General features: G+C 47.7%; 1 protein-coding gene across 1 annotated transcript in view; it reads left to right on the forward strand.

Moving 5' to 3' along the window:
* Positions 1–1,087: 1,087 nt before the first annotated feature.
* Ston2 (stonin 2) overlaps positions 1,088–16,904 on the forward strand; it is a 154,903-nt gene continuing 139,086 nt past the window's right edge. The window contains exon 1 of the mRNA XM_048449362.3: positions 1,088–1,225. The gene's annotated coding sequence lies outside the window, so the exon portion shown is untranslated. The remainder of the gene's footprint in view (positions 1,226–16,904) is intronic.

Consider the following 16,904-nt stretch of genomic DNA (forward strand, 5'->3'; position numbering starts at 1 on the left):
TTACTTGTTCATTAATATAAACGGCAGAACATGGAGCTGCTTTTATCCCACTGCCTGTCTGGGTGGCAGAGCGTTTGTAAGAGTGGTATGTGGATTTACACAGCCTGCTTTTATTTTTTTTAGGAAGATCCAGAAGAGGTAGGTTGAGAGGGTTAAAGAGCTACGAGGAAAGAGATGCATGATGGGAACAGTTATGGTCCCCTCTTCTCCCCAGAGATTAGGGCCCTGCTCCTGTCTTTCCAATGACATTGTGGCCTCTTCAGAACGTCTGTGCTCTATCCCTGAGGCTCACGCACATATAAATGTCTTTATGGCAGACTTTTCCTGAATTTCTGGATTATAAAAGTGTGTATAAAGTTCTTGGAATAATGCCTGCCAAGTAATATGCACCTTGTTAGTATTAGGGTAATTATTATGTTATGAATCAGCCTCATCTCTCCAACTAGGTATTAAGTTCTTTGTCGGTGACCTCAACCCATCTTTCTCCTTTCTTGGACAGTACCTAGCACAGAGTTCTTAATATATTGACGGTATTGGGCTCTCCCACAAATCGCTTCCTTTTTGTTAGTTCTGGTAGGTAGGGACCATACACAGATTGTGTGTGGCGTTCACAAACAATTTGAGTTCACAAACGCTGTTTGGCACCTACTGTTTACAGACGTCAGTCCTAAGCCCTACACCCTACAGTAAAAAGTACAGAAAAATAAATGTAAAGTCAAAGTGGCTTGCATGAGAGAATCCAGGGGAGCACCTTTCCCAGCATGGTGGAGGTTTACAACCATCCGCACTCAGTGACAGTAGCTGGATTCCATAACGATCCCAAGTTCCTGCCACTCCTGCGACACTGTTCCTACCCGCAGCTGCTAGCTCGGCCGATCCCATTGGGGGCAGAGGGGATCTGAGCCTGTTTCAAAGTCCTGCTGGCCCCAGGTGAGGTGGGGACCAAGACCAGGGCAGCAAAGCTCCAGGAGTGACCCCGCCCATTCCACTCCTTCTGTCCAATCAGAGCGCGGCTCTCGCACACGCTATGACCAATCAGGAGCGGCGGGAGCTGCGCCCAGAGCCGGCGGGCGCCCAGCGAGCCCAGAGTCGCGAGCGGGCAGTGGTGGCGCGGCGACCCGGAGGCAGCACTGCTAGAGCGGCGGCGGGACGGAGGCTGGGCTGGGGAGCTGGTGGTGGCGCGGACCTCAGCGCCGACGCCGGGACTCTGCTCACCCCGACACTGGTGAGTACAACCCGCGGCGGGGAGCGACCTAGGCGCCGCAGGTGGACGGAGGGGGGGGGCGCCGGCCGCGAGGTCCTAGCGCCGTGCGGCTCCGAGCACCGCGCACGGAGCCAACGGCGAACGCCACCCCGTGCCACCAGTCTCAGGGGGCCGGTGAGGAGGGACGAAGGGAGGCGGCCTCCGCGGGGTGTTCGTGGGGAGTCTCCCGTGACCCCCATACTCACCCCAGCACTTCTTGCCAGCCAATGCCTTCCCCTGAGATCCAAGTCGGCCAGGGCAGCTTCGCTGTCCTGAGTGGGGAGGCGACAACAGGTGTCCTTGGAGACAGTGCCTTGCCCCACCCCCGCTCGAAATCCCGGCCCTGGCGTTGCGCCCCAGCTTCGGGGTGTTCTGAGACAGGACCCCAGCCTGGCCTCTCAGGCGCTCTGCCCGCTGGACAGCGCCCAGGGGCCGCCTGGACCCCGGGCTTTGGATGGAGTTTCCTGCGCGCGTTGCCAAGCAATTTGCAGGTCACCGCCTCTCGTTGGGATGGAGAGTTGAAGATTGAAGAGGGCCGGGGCAGAGGAAGGGGGAGATATTTGCTGGACACTGACCTCTCCATGAGATGAAGAGTTGGCGTGTGTGTGTGTGTGTGTGTGTGTGTGTGTGTGTGTGTGTGTTCCCACACAGACTCTGTGGAAAGGAGCTGCCTGAGGGCTGTAAGTGAATCATTAACTCTGGTTCTGTGCAGCTACTGCGGCTGCTTGCCTTCCACCCTGTCTCCTCCAGACTTTCTGCGCCTATTTTGCTCTCCTTATCTATAAAGTGATGACACTGATTGCACTCGGTGTTTGAAAGATTGTACGAGCCAGGATCTGAAAAATATCAAGCATAGCACCAAGCATTCGGTAGACGCTGGCTCTTACTATTTATTGTGAAGTGGATGGTTGTTTTAAGAGTAAATCAGACCTGTCCAAACAGGCCCAACAGTCATTTGGAGCATTTAGCAGCTTTCTACTCTCTGAGGAGAAAAATGTCAGTATTACTGATGGTCTCGTTTAAAGGTAATAAATATATCCTATGGGAAAGGATGGCAGTGGTAAATGAATCTGAATTAGTAATCAATGCTTTGTAACCCTGTGAATGTTTTTCAGAAAGAATATCATGGTACTTTGTTGAATTCTCTGTCTTTCCCTATTTGTATGGTTGATCGGAGTAATGGAGGAATTATTTTTAGTGTTTTATGATTTTTATTCTTCTTAAAGGTGAGAGAGAAAAACAGAGACACAAAGGAAATTCTCAACCGTATGACAGAATGCCAGCAGCCGACAGAAAACCGAAATTTGTGTTTCTGACTCTATGTAACTGATGGGATGCCTGACTCAGGTGCTCTAGTTCAGACCTTTGCCGTCGGATCCTCGCCCCTTTGCTGTTTAGTCTGAGACACAAATAGACACTTGACTACATGCTTATTTGTGTTACTAAACCTAAGATATCACATGTATCTCTTGCTGGAGTCGTGAACCTTCTCCTGCCTCCTCCTCTGGAACAAACCCTAAAGACCTCTGTGTTCTCACAGGCCATCTGCCTATCTCGGCATCCCACCCCACCCCTGCAGCCTGGACCCGGGAGGGGAAAGGTCAGGCAAACTAGCCATTTTCCTGAGGTTCCCAGTGCCTTGTCTACCTTAGGATGAATACACCATCTAGGAAAAGTGTGTCTTCTCAGGCCCAGGGTGTCTTCTTGGCTGCAAATCGTGCAAGTGTGAGATTAGTGTGGATTTCGTCTGTTGTCGTAGCTTTTCCTTCCCAGCAGAGTGGGAGGATTGGAAAGCTTGCAGCTGGGGAGGGACAGAGGTATGTGGCACAGGGCAGATTGCTTCATTCAAAGCCCGACTCCCACCCGGTGAGAGCCCTGGCTCTAACTGTGGCTGGGAAACTTGGCCACCCTGCTTTGGTTCTCTGAGCCGGTCTCCTCACGAGTGATAATGATTTTGTTAAATAGTGAAGAGATGGTATGATAAAAGAATAATAACGATGCTGTCAGGTGGGGAGCCCATGACACAGCTCCCAGGACAGAGTTACAGGTCTGTGGCCTCTGCAGGAGGTTCTAAAAGTGAGAGTGACCCTTTAGAGATAAAGGCCAGGTTGAGAGTTCACCGCTTGAGCTCAGGATAGAATGAGCAGCCGGAGTCATTGACAGCAAGGCAGAAGAGAGGAGAGAAGCCACTGCAAACAGGATGGAAAGATGACTAGTGTTGCCGGAGTCAGCTTGGGCTAAATGACAAATCATCCCAAATCACATTGCTCTGTGGTCGCTCCAACACCTTGCTCGTCGATACTGTGGATCTAGGTGAATCCTCATGTGTCTTGTTTTAGAGTCCTCCATACCTTAAAAACAAACCAGCCTTGCCCAAAGACAATACTGACTTCATTTATGGCAGGGGAAAGACGTAGGATGATTTAAACATTTAAAGTTTGCTAGGGATGTGAGCAGTGACTGGGCTGTCCCTACAGCTCCATGCTGTTGGCCAAGGTCAGTGACATGGTCAAACATGATGTCAGAGACAGTATAAGCTTCCTGCCGATGGGGAGACCTGGCTGTGGAGATTGGAAGTGGTGGGAGAAAACAAGGTCAGGGAGGTTACCAGAGGTAGATAATAAAGGATTTGGGGTTGTAGACCAGGCACTTGAGACTGTATCTTATAGGCAGAATACAATCACTGAAGGCAGGTGTGTGTGTGTGTGTGTGACTATGTGTGTGTGCGAATATGTGTGTGTGTGTGTGTGTGTGTGCACCTGTTTGTGCACCCAGAAGCCAAAGGAGGATTTGGGGTATGGATCTACTCTCTTCCTCATTCTCTTGAGACAGGGTCTCTCATTGTACCTGGAGTGAGGCTGGTGGTCTGCAGGCCCCTACAATTCCCCGGTCTCTGTTCCGCACATCGCTGAGGATTACAGGTTCATGAGTCTTTTTACATGGGTGCTGGACATTTGAACTCTGGTCCTCATGCTTGTGGAGCAAGCAAGACTATTCCCTCATGGTCTGTCTCCCCAGCTCCCAATGGAGGGCTTTAAGTTGGGGTTTAACAAGGTCAGAGTTCTTCAGGTCAAACACAAATCTCCAGTAGCATTGTGGAGAGAAGTTCGAAATTGGTGAGATTAAAAGCAGGAGATGGTGAGGTCCTGAGCTCATCCAATAGCCTCAAATCCCCTTCATATGTCTGAAAATAGCAAGTCTAGAAAATTCTTCATCTGATATTTGAGGGGCTTGTCTTTTTCATGAGTCTTCCTACAATGCTCATGCTCGTCTATGTTCACATTATCTTCTAATATCGTCTAAAAACATGGTTCTCAAACTTTAAGGGCATCAACACCCGCTTGGAAGACTCCAGTCAACAACTTGCTCCCCCAGCTCCACCCCAGAGTTTCTGAGTCGGTCAGTCCAGGGTCAGGCCTGAGAGTAAACTTTTGTACCTAGTGTTCTGAAGATGCTGATGCTGCTGGCCCAGAGGTCTCACATTGAAAACTGCTAAAGGCGGAAATTAAGATGTAGTTGCGAGAAAGACCTGAAAGGGAGGGACTATGGAAAATTCTAGCATTCTTGAGGCATTTGTTCTGCAGTAGGCTGCCCCAGGCCACGAGCATCAGGGTGTGTAGGAGTCCTTGACCCTCCAGTTCTTATAAACAGCTTACTTGCTTGCTTGATTTTTTTTTTTTAACAGAGCCTTATTATGTAGCCCTGGTTGGCCTAGAACTCTCGGTAATCCTCCTGCCTCAACCTCTTAAGTACCAAGGGTGCAGGTGTGTACTACCCTGCCCAGCTAGGTTTAGATTAAATGTCACATGCAATTCTCTTAGTGAGAAAATGCAAAGCAGCTCAGAGTTGGAGAGTCTAAAAGCATACAAGGGTTGCTTTGTCCCACCCCTTTGTAATTCTGCCCAGCCTCTCCATCCTGCCATTGAGCACACACCCTCTCATCCGGCTCCAGACCTCTCTTCCTGGCCTGTCCACATGTTCCAATCTTAGCCCCTCTCACTCCTTTGTCATTCCAGTCTGACTTCTCCTGAAGCTTGCCCACTGGGTGGACTTTTGGCTGAATTTTACGAGAGTCAGACCAAGAAATTGCTTGTATCATTTGAGGTCACCTTCATGACTAAACATCTGTATGGTGTGGTCATTGCAAATTGCAGCCCATCTTTACCCCAAGATAAATAATCCTCTGAGAATCCAAGAACAACCAACCCCAAACTCTTTGGCTTGTTGTAATAGGAGGAACAAGTCCCAGCAATTCCCTCAACGCTGACTCATCACTCTTGCAATGACAGAGTGTTTGAAAAATGGTTGTTAAAGAGAAAACATGTTGGTTTGTACAGGAAATGAAACAAGAGTTCCTTTTCTTTCTTTTTCTCAATTTCAGACATAACAAAAGGGTGACCTCTATCTAGGAGCCAGATAGCTGTTGTGTGCCCACCCTAATGTTTGATTTTTTTGTTTGTTTGTTTTTATTCTTTTGTCTTGGGGGGCCTGCCACCCAGCTCCCAACTAAACACATGGAGAATTATTCTTTCTTATGAATTCTTAGCCTTAGCTTGGCTTGTTTCTATCCAGTTTTTCTTAATATAAATTATCCCTTTACCTTTTGCCTCTGGGCTTTTGTCTTTTTGTATACCTTACTTTACTTCTTACTCTGGGCTTGCTGTATAACTGGGTGACTGGTCCCTGGAGTCCTCCTCTTCTTTTGTTTTCATTTCCCCTCCCACATTCTTCTCCTATTTATTCTCTCTGCCTGGCAGCCCCGCCTATCCCTCTCCTGCCTAGCTATTAGCCGTTCAGATCATTATTAGCCCAATCAGGTGTTTTAGACAGAAAAAGTAACACAGCTCCACAGAGTTAAACAAACACAACATAAAAGAATGCAGCACATCTTTGCATCATTAAACAAACGTCCCACAGCATAAACAGATGTAACTCATCTTCAACTAATATTCCACAACACCCTAATAGCAGCATGTGAGCACATGAAATCATTTTGGGCCCAAAGTTCTGAGTACTGACTAGCAACCTAGAAGATGTGCTTCAAGGCGAGGAGCATAAAATATCTTAATGGGATATGCGTAGAGAATTTTAGAAGCAGTGTATATTGTTTATATAAAATAGGAAATATAGTGAGCCAAAACTAAAACATAGAGTGGCCCTTGAAAAGACCTGAGATTTGATAGATTACCACACTTAGCAGGTATGTGTTTGATCAGAAGATGATGCTCAATGATTCAGATGTTGGTGATGGTCCAGCATAGCCTTTGGAAGGTGGCTCACATGATGATATTGACCATCCTTCTGGGTATAAAACTCTAGAGGAACTTGTGGGGAATCTGTGTCATCCGACAGCCTCTGTTCTAGGAGAGAGGGGGCATAATATTTGCATAAATTAATACCAGTCAATGGTGAGACCGCCAACAGTCAGTGGGCAAATATCTAAGAGGGTCCCGAATGCTAGGAATTCAGAGCCCTGGCTGTGTAGGTCTGCAAAGGAGCAGGTGCCCTGGGAAAGCTGTAGCAGTAAGATTTCATGGGGCCAAAGCACTGGTTTCGTAGGTAACGAACCTCTGTGAACTGTGGTTCAGCCTTGGTGACTCACGTCAGGCTCCCTGACAATATGCTTCGTTGGGATGAGAGTCCACAGAAAGCAGAGAGGCTGAAGCTGATGGCTTCTCTTCCTTGCTTAGCTGCCCTCTGCCCATCTCATATAAATGCTCATGCACCTAAAAATTTGCATAGCCTCCTAACCACTGAGTATTATTCATTAGTAGATGAATAGCGCGGAACTCTGATGTGACCTTCTTAACATGCTCGTTTTATTAATAGGAAAGCACTTGGGAGCTGAGGCTGGCTAACCTCTTTATAAATAAAGCCTAACCCTACCATACATGCTGTCATCAGGCCGATTGTCAGCCTCTCTACTTCTGAAATGACTTAAAGGTCAAGTGGGAGGTTCACAGTCATTCAGGAATCCCTTGGCACTTCCATGTCAGCCGACCCTCACCTCTCCCACATTATAGCTGGTGCCCAGCTTAAGTGGCTTCCCAGATCATCACAAGGACTGTGACACTAAGGACTTTGGGCCTTGCCATCTAGCGGGGATTTTCCAGCTAGCATTATACACCACAGAGGTCTTCGACTGTCAATGTCTAAAACTCCTCATTAGTTTTAAATTTAAATAATTGCACCCTTTTCTCTCAGGCTTCACCATGGCTTTTATTGAAAGAAAGTACCTTTTTTTTTTTTTTGTGCTTTGGGCCTGTGCAAATATGCTGTCTGAATAAAATGGCATTGAGTTCTTTCTACCAAATGTCAGCCAGGGTCTGGTGACAGGTCACCAAATGTCAGCAGGTTGTGGGTCTGTCAGTTTCTTTCAATCTGCTTGTACTTGGGAGGGAGACACCAAGCCATTACCAACTTGATACAGCCCTCTATTGCCTGCCTTTGCAAGGTATGGAATTGCTCTTGCTGCTGCTCCTCCGTGACGTGGGACGTCCTTCTGTATGCTGTGAATATGGGTTGCTTTTATTGGTTGGTGAATAAAGCTGCTTTGCGGCGGAATATAGCTAGGCGGGAAAGCCAAACTGAATACAGGGGGAAAGAAGGCAACGTCGAGAGAGATGCCAGCAGCTGCTGGAGGGATAAGATGCCAGAGCATTACTGGTAAGCCACAGGGCACGTGGTGATACACAGATCATTAGAAATGGGTTCATTTATATGTAGCGCTAGCCAGTAAGAAGCCTGAGCCATTGACTAAACAGTTTGTCATTAATATTTAGCCTCAGAGTGGTTATTTGGGAATTGGCACGTGGGAGAGGGTGCCAGTTGCAATTCCCTCCCCTCCTCCTCCTCTCCTACTTCCTCCTCTTCTCCCTCCTCCCTCTCTTCTTGATGTGTCACTGTGTGTAAATGTGGGTACATGTGTGCCATAGCATGAGTGTGAAGGTCAAAGGGCAGCCTCACGTGCCAGTCCTCACCTTAACATGGTTTTAGATACCGGGTCTCTTAGTTGCTTTGCTCTGGCATATGCCAGACTAGATACCCTTCAAGGTTTCAAGGATTCGCCACCCGCGCCCCCCCATCTCCCCATGCTGAGTTTATAATAGACACTTGGACTTTGCATCAGGCCTTTACATGGGTTCTGGGGACTTGAACTCGGGTCTTCACGCTTGCATGACAGCTACTGTTATCCACTGAGTCATTTCCCCAGGCCTGTAACTGCTTTAAAAAAAAAAAGTGAGACGCTTTATTTAGAAACAGATTTGATTTCATCGTTTGCTTAAGAACTGAGTCTGTCTGTCTATCTTTCTTGATTGGCACTTTGGGAGGGGAGACCTATTATGATGCTTTGATTAAGTGGGTGGGCTGAGGCTAGCCAGACCCAGGGTTAGGTGGTGCACGGTTTACATAGTAACTGTTTTTATGAACCCAGAGGTGTCAGAACCGAAGCTCAAGTTCTTATCTCTCCACTCTTGCCAAACATAAAACACTCATTTTTAACTCGGGTCTGCGTTTCCCTGTTCACATGAAAAACAGCTGAAGAGTGCAGAAAATTTACATTGTTATTGAAATGATCGAAATCCCTGCCAATAACCCTCACTCACTGAGGTTTTCTATGTGCCAGGTCTCCACACTGCCGTGTTTTATCTTTTCTGCCCCTGGAGTCTGTGCATGTCTCCTTCTGCAGCTGAGACAGGGTCTGAGGTTAGAGAGGAGCTGGGCTTTGAATCCCCCTCCTCTAATCCCTTAGGTTTGGAAACTGTACACTTAATCACCACTGTGGTTTCTGGGAACATAAGGGAAAGCCCTCCACAGCATCGGTGGACTGGATGTCCACTGCCGGCACACCCACAGAGAGCCCCGTGGGAGAAAATCGCCCTTATTTTCCCGGTGTGGTCGAAGCACAGTTCTCTCTCTCTTTTTCCCTCTCTCCACTCCCCCCCCCCCCCGAATGTTTGTTACAAACTAACCTTTAGAAAAGAGGCTATTTGAGAAAGGGGCAATCTATTTTCCTATTTCCACTTACCTTAATCCTTCTGTTACAAACTAACCTTTATAAAAGAGGCCATTTAAGAAGGGGGCAATCTGTTCTGCACGTCTGACAGCCACTCACTCTTCAGTCCCTTTGACACGAGTGGGCAGTGCTGGCTGTAGCAGCTTGCCAGCCCCCATCAGAGAGTTTAGGGACTCCCCTATCAGTGCCCCCCATCATTCTCAGGGCCCTAGTGTTCACATGCTTTGCCATTGGTGGGTTTTAAGTTCCTCCTGCCTGAGCAGGCCTTAGAAGTACAGTTCCAAAGAATCAGAGTCATTTAATGTCACATGTTAGCCTCTAATCTGGGTGGCTTGGGTGGTCTCACCAGTGGCCACAGGACACAAAGCCAGGGGTTTTGATCCTCTGTCATTTGGTTGCATTTTGTCCTGTGCACCCATCAAGCCTAAGTCCTTTGCAGAGGTGGGTCCTTGCTGTAAGAAAGCCAAGTAAGAGTGCTGGCTAGTTTATTACATATGCGTTTCTGGTTTCTACTTACAGGAAGAACATTTATAGTGTGTGTGTGGGGTAACGTTGCAATGTTGCATGGTTGGAATATGGTGAGACGGGTAAAAGCTTCTAGATAGACTATTCAGGTTTGCATTTTCTAATAAGTTATTTAACCTCTGTGGGCCTCATTTTCCTTACCTCTATAAAGGGATAATTATGGAACTTCCTAGAGTTATGAGGATTACATGAGTTATTTAATTTAGAGTCATAAAGCACTTTGAGATTGATGTTTGGGAGATAAGAAAGACTCATCGAATAGCACAGAAAATAAAGTGGAAGGTGACTGCTTCTGGGCGTGGGCTGGACAGTACCATGGCAGGCATGGCTCTCACAGTCGCGCCTGTTGTAAAGGTCTCCTGGTGAGTCCCAGGCACCAGCCGTCTTACCAAGTGCACTGAGATGCTGGCCACGGTAAACAATCCCAGGAGGCATCCTCCTAAACTGCCCCTTCAGGAAAGGAACATAAGAGACACAGGATAAGAGGAAAAGAGAAGCCAAGATTGGATAACCTGGAAGAGTGTTGGTCCCCCCTCCATGAACTCACTCATATGTGCATATGTGTGCTCACCCAAGAGGGCATGTGTCGAGACCAGAAATGAACATCAGATTACTTTACCTCATTCTTTAAACTATTTTTTATTAATTCTTTGAGAATTTTATACGATTTATTTTGAGCATATCCACCTCCTTCTCCTTTTACCATCTCTACCCTCCCATCCCTTTCCACCCAACCATAAGGACTCTTCCTCTTCCTCCTTCTTGCCCCCAAGGAGTCTAGTCTTTGCTGTCTGACTGGTCTTACTACCTCATTTTGTGAGGTGGAGTCTTGCTTTGAATCTGGAGCTTGCTATCTTAGGTAGAGTAGCTGACCAGAGACCCTCTGGGTCCCGCTGTCTCTGACCCTCAGCACTGGGGTTAGAAGTGTGTGCTGTTTTGCCCTTGATTTTTCACATGGGCGTTGGGGATGCAGATTCACATCTGTATTCTTGTTCAACAGGTACTTACTTTGGCCACAAAGCCATCTCTTTAGGTCCCTATTGCCTTCATCCTGGATGGGAACCCTTCTGCGGGCTGCAGGAGTTTTCAGGAGAGCAAGTCATTGGCCAGGTTTGGATGTTAAGTTTGACAGGCTGCTAGACATTGACACGAACTGGTCTTTGAATGGAAGCAGTTAAGAATTTGAAGCTGGAAGATGGGTACATGATGGTCTTGGGCTTCTTGATGGGACCTGTGATGGTTTGATTGAGAATATCACCCCCGCCCCAGGCTCTTAGATTTGAATGCTTAGTCACCAGGGAGTGGAACTGTCTGGGAAGTATTAGGAAGTGTGCCCTGTTGGAGGAGATGTGGCCTCGCTGGAGAAGGTGTGTCACTGGGAATGGGTATTGAGGTTTCAGAAGTCCACACAAGTCTCAGTCTTCCCCACTTTGCTTGCTGGCTGTGGATCAGTAGCTCTCACCTACTGCTTCAGCACTATGCCTGCCTGCCTGCTTCCTGCCTCCTGCCTGCCTCCTGCCTTCTGCCTGCCTACCTGCCATGCCTGCCTGCCTCCTGCCTGTTTTCTGCCTCCTGCCTGCCTGCTTCCTGCCTGCCTCCTGCCTGCCTTCCTGCCTGCCATGCCTGCCTGCTGTGAGGAGAATGACCTAACCTTCTGAAACTATCCACAAGCCCCCAGTTAAATGGCCTCTTCTACAAGTTGCTGTGGTCATGGTGTCTCCTCAGAGCACTGGAACAGTCACTAGGACAGGGACGGAATGCTGGGAAAAGTGAAAGGAGTCACGGAGGGAGTTCTGGGTGTGAACCAGGGTCATTTGAGTTCTGGCTTTCAGAAATGCCAATCTGGCTCTCAATCTCTAGTTTGCTTTCCTTCCCCTTTCCAGTGTAAGAAATGGACTACTTGGGGGTTGACGTTTTATTGGGCTGTTGGTGTCGTTTGCGGTGTCTGGTGAGGGGGTTCATCCATAGACCTAAAAATCAATAAACTAGCATCAGCTACAACCTGATCTCTCAGCAGCCGTGTGTCCTTGGGGACCTCAGTCTCCAGCCTCTGAGACCGAGTCCCCATCCCTGTCAGCTGGTAACTGGTGGTAGCAGCCTGTGGAAGGTGGGAGGGCTCAGTGATTGTCGCACTAATGCTCTGAAGTGGTCCCTCCAGCTGTCACCGTGAGCACTCATGCGGTCACATTAGAGGAACAGCGGCCGTTCACGCGTCCTTAAAGCCCTTTCGATTCTCCCCGGACGGAGAATCTCCGTTCTCCTCACTGCTACTCTTTGCCTCCTCCCTGCCCCCGCTTCCTAAATTAAACATAAAGGCGGAGAGCAGGGAGATAGTGCAATAAATTTCACACACTTGCCAGTTGCTTAGGTTTCTCTGTAATTGAAACACTTCATCTAGAGATCAAGTCTGGCCTGTGTTGTGGCAATTGCTACATGAATCACAGGTGCAGAGGCATTCAGAGAAAATACAGGCATTAAAAGGAGTGTGTGTGTGTGGGGGGGGGTCATTTCTGTCTGTGATACTAAGCTTATGCTTGCTTTCTCTGCCACTCTGGGCCAAGAAGGAAGATGCTCCTTGTTTTGTCACAGACGAGCTCCTCGTCTTTTGTAAATTCAGATGTTGTAGTTGCTTGAAACCACTTCATTTTGATCTGTAAATATTATTCTGAATCTAGTTAAGTCTTAGTCTTTTCTTTTACTATTTATTTTGTGTGTGTATGTATGTGTACACATGCTCAATGTGTGAAGGCACTTGTGTGTGTGGGTGCACATAGACACGTGCATCCGAACACCTTGGGAATCCTCCTCAATCACCCCTTCCCTTATAGTCTCTTATTTGAGCCCAGAGATTACCGATTTGGCTAGTCTAGCTAGCTTGTTCCTCACTGCCCCTGCCTGACCCCCAGCCCACTGACTCCGCCTCCTCTGTTGGTATTGCAGGTGTGCTACTATGTCTCTCTGGCACTCATACAGGCGCTGGGGATCTGAACTGTAGTCCTCCTCCTTGCACAGCGAGCTCGCTACCCGCTGAGCCATCTCTCCAGCACTTGAGATGTTCACTCTCTGCAGATGCTGGAGATGCATGCAAGCTCTCTCGTCTTGCCCCTCCTGCTCTAAGTAGTATGTCTGCTGTGTTTGCATTTATGGTTTCTGTGCTTTGAATCTGTGGTTTTTCTGTTTTGCAAGAGTTACTGTCAGTGAAGCTGTCTACCCAAAGAAATACTACTATTAGCGGTGGCGGGACCAAGAACATGCCACGGCGCGGTTTGTTTCTAAATCGATACTGGAGCATTCTGAGAAACGGCTTCCAGATGGCCGTGGGTGATGTGAGGGCTGGAAAAGGAAAACATTAGAAATATCGAAGTAAGGAATTTAATAGGAAAGACCCTTCAGGGCTGAAACTTTTTCTTTCTGGTCTTCCAGTTTGAGGAAGTAAAAAGAATAGGCATGAATGGTGGGAAATTTCCACCAACTTGGGGGAAAAAACAATAGACTAAATAATTCTCAGCCACTAAGGTGCTAGCACAGAGAGGCACAAGGTCAGAGGATCCTGTCTCATTTGTCTGCGATGACAGGCTATCCTGCCCCCACAGGGAACGCCTCCCTTGAACAATAGTCAAGTCTCCGGGAAGTTGAAATGCATGCAAACAGTTATATAAATATAAATCACATCACTTTGGAACAGTGGTTCTCAACCTTCCTAATGCTGTGACCTTATAATACAGTTCCTTATGTCATGGTGACCCCCCCAACCATAAAGTTATTTTTATTGCTACCTCATAACTGTAAGTTTTCCTGTTATGAAAAATAATGTAAATATTTGTGCTTTCCAATAATGATTTTAGGCAAGCCCTGAGAAAGGGTCATTTAACCCCCAAAGGGGTCGTGGCCCACAGGTTGAGAACAGCCTCTTTGTAAGTATGCCACGGGTGTGTTTGTAGACATTGCCCAGATTATCTTTAGCAGGAATATATTCCTTTTTTTTTAATAAAAAATAGACAAATTCAAAAATGAATGTGAAAGAGGGAAATGTGCTTGACGTATCGGAATAGGTGAGCTGTGACCATTTGAAAGTAGTCAGTCGCTCACACTTTATGATGAGAATTCTCTTGTCCCGTAGTTGGGACACATATACCATACACACCCTGTACATAACAGCTTCCAGAAAGGAAGGGATGTTGGTGCATTTCACATATCAAAAACCCAGAGCCTGTTTTACTGAAGCCTGGCCAGCCCCTGTTGACATGACCCGGGTGTTTGAGTTCATCTATCCCGGCAGTTGGAGACACCCCTGCCTTCAGCAGACATGTGGACTTGGGATGTCTTGTGTGTGTGAGTGTACACAGCCTGGTGTACAAGGATAAGGTCACAATCAGGCTGGGGCCCCTCTGCAGCTGCAGCTTTGAGGCCCCCTGCAGTGGTTCTTGTGTGTGTGTGTGTGTGTGTGTGTGTGTGTGTGTGTAGCTGTCTTGTTTTGGTTTTTTGGTTGTTTGCCTGGGGTCAGGATTCTCAGAAAAGGGAAGCAGACACCCCCCCCCCCCATTGCTGAAAATGGAAGGAATCGTCAGCTCGGGGTCAATGTGGAAACCACCGCATCTCTGCCACTCTGGAATGATTCCGTCTGGTTTGATTTGAACTGCACAGGTTGTTCTGGGGCTGAGTCTTTTACAGGGAATCAGAGGTCCCAAGGGTTTTCTCAGTTGCAGGCCATAAAGCACCTTAAACTGGAAATGGTGTCGCAGGCATGTGTGCTTTTTCCTGAATTAAGAGATTCAGCTCACCCTCTCGTGTGAGGAAAGAGCAAGAACTGGTTCCAGGGGAGGCTTCAGGCCCTACATTTGGCCTGTGGCCCACCCTGGAGAAGTCTTCCTGATGCGTCCGTAGGAACGTAGCTGCGTGTGAAACCCATTGGTGCACCAACAGGCCATACTATGGACAGGTGCAAAGGGTTGGTTTCTTTAGGACCGGTAAGATGGACACCCCACACTGACACCTCTACGGTGCTCCCCTCAGCCTCCTTCTGGCTCCCTCTCCTCCCTTGTGCCTGCGCCTGGTAGAACTTCCTTGTCTCCGTGTTACAGAATGATCGACACTAGTGGAGTCAACATACATATCTCTTTTGCCCGCGTTTCCTCTGGGCTCTTGCTTCTCCACTTCTTCAGGATGGTGACAAAGCAAACTCCCCCAGCGGCTGCTTATCATCTCCAACCATGATTAGTAACCTTCCCCAGATCCCAAACTTAATTCCTACTTCTCCAAATATTAGTCACTCTGCGTCTCCCAATCCAAAACTCTTGCTCCCCGTGGCCCCTCAGCATCTTTTCGCAGCGCTCATCGGTATTCTAGCTCTAGACTGACTGGTTTAACAGACCCCGGGAACAGCCCAGTCACACAGCCCCATCAAACCCACGCATCCACCCCTAAGCGCACCATGTCCCTCTCTCCCTCAGCCACCCTTCCTCCTAAAGTCCTTGTCTTGGCAAATAATACAACTTGGTCCCTTCCCAGGCTCTTTTTCATCTGTCTACTATATAATGACTTCTTCATTCTAAATGAACCCTAACAGACTTTGTCCCTGTGCCTTGATGCTATACCCCGTAAAAAACATTCTCCCCCTCAGTCCTGCTAGTCTCTTGACTGTATTTCTTGCTTATCTTTGCCCCTCCCGTCTTCCCTCCTCATTGCTTCCAGGGGGATCTTTCTAAAACATAAATTAAGCTGTGTTGTTTCATCTCACTTGCTTAGTTGGCATCCTTTCATTTCAGGACCCGGCCTCTGGGCCCCACCTGCAGCACACAGTCTTATTCTTGGTCTTTCCAACCTCTTCTTGTTCTGCATTCCTCCCAGCTCTTTGTTCTTCCAAACTGAATTATCTGTAGGTCAGAAGACAGAAGGCTTTCATTCACTAGACTTTTTATGAGCACTTGGCATTTCAATGCTGTTGTTTTGAGGGGGATCTTACCAAAGAACTCTTGGAATTTGAATTTCCAAGCCATGTACAAAACAGACATCCTGAAGCTGTCCGTGTATTCACCACTCCTGCTGTTTACCTCATCCGTCCCTCATCTTATGGCTTGTCTATATCTCCAAATCCTGCTCTCTCTCTCTCTCTCTCTCTCTCTCTCTCTCTCTCTCTCTCTCTCCCTCTCTCTCTCTCTCTCATGATCAGCATGTCCAAGTATGGAATTAGACAAGACAAGGTTCGTATGTGGACATAAGAATTAGGGATTCCTGTTACATATACTTTAGGGTGGTAAACAGTAGTTTTACATGTTGTCATGACTGTGTGGCCAAAGTTCAGTAAAATGGTACATTTTAAGCCAGACGGTGATGGTGCCCACCTTTAATCCCAGCACTGGGGAGGCAGAGGCAGGAGGATCTCTGTCAGTTCAAGGCTAGCCTGTTCTACAAAGCAAGTTCCAGAACAGGCTCCAAAGCTACACAGAGAAATCCTGTCTCAAAAAGCAAAAGAAACAAACAAAGCCCCTCAAAAGGTACATTGTATTCTCATGGTCTGTTCTTAAAAAGACAAGGCTGCAGTCTGAGAAAGTCCTTTTCTCTCACCTGTGTCCCCGGAACCCAGCTAATTTCCACTTCTATTTCAAACCTGTGGCTTTTCCCCCTATTTGTTCTTAGCTGGCCCCAGATGGAACTGAGTCAACTTCTGCATGGCCATGGCACGTCTGAATTCTCAGATAGCACTAATCATATTATGTCATGTCTGTCCATCTGCCTATCTCTTTGAAGAGGATAGATTTTAGTCATCTCTAACTACAGAATTTCACTAGATGTGCCAAGTAACAGGGGATGTCAAAAACGAGTGCTTCTTCAGTGATTGGGGTGGTGAAGGAACAAATGGGTAGTGTTCTGTGACAGAATTCTAATACCCTGAAGAAGCCCCATAAGCACAGATAACCAAAGGCCCCAAGGCACCTGCTGGGTCATCCCCAGCCTCCTGTGTCTGTGAGATTGTATACTAACTACTAACATGGGCTCTTATCTACATTACGGTTCCTATGTAGGCTACCTCTTAGGCACCTTGGAAGCCCTCAGCCTCACCTTTCTCCAGGCTGCTGTGGTGGCCAAGTCTACTGGGGTAAGCCATTCTGCTGTCCAGAA

The sequence above is a fragment of the Myodes glareolus genome, chromosome 11, assembly GCF_982192425.1.
Source record: "Myodes glareolus chromosome 11, mMyoGla1.1, whole genome shotgun sequence".
In the NCBI taxonomy this organism is placed as follows: domain Eukaryota; kingdom Metazoa; phylum Chordata; class Mammalia; order Rodentia; family Cricetidae; genus Myodes; species Myodes glareolus.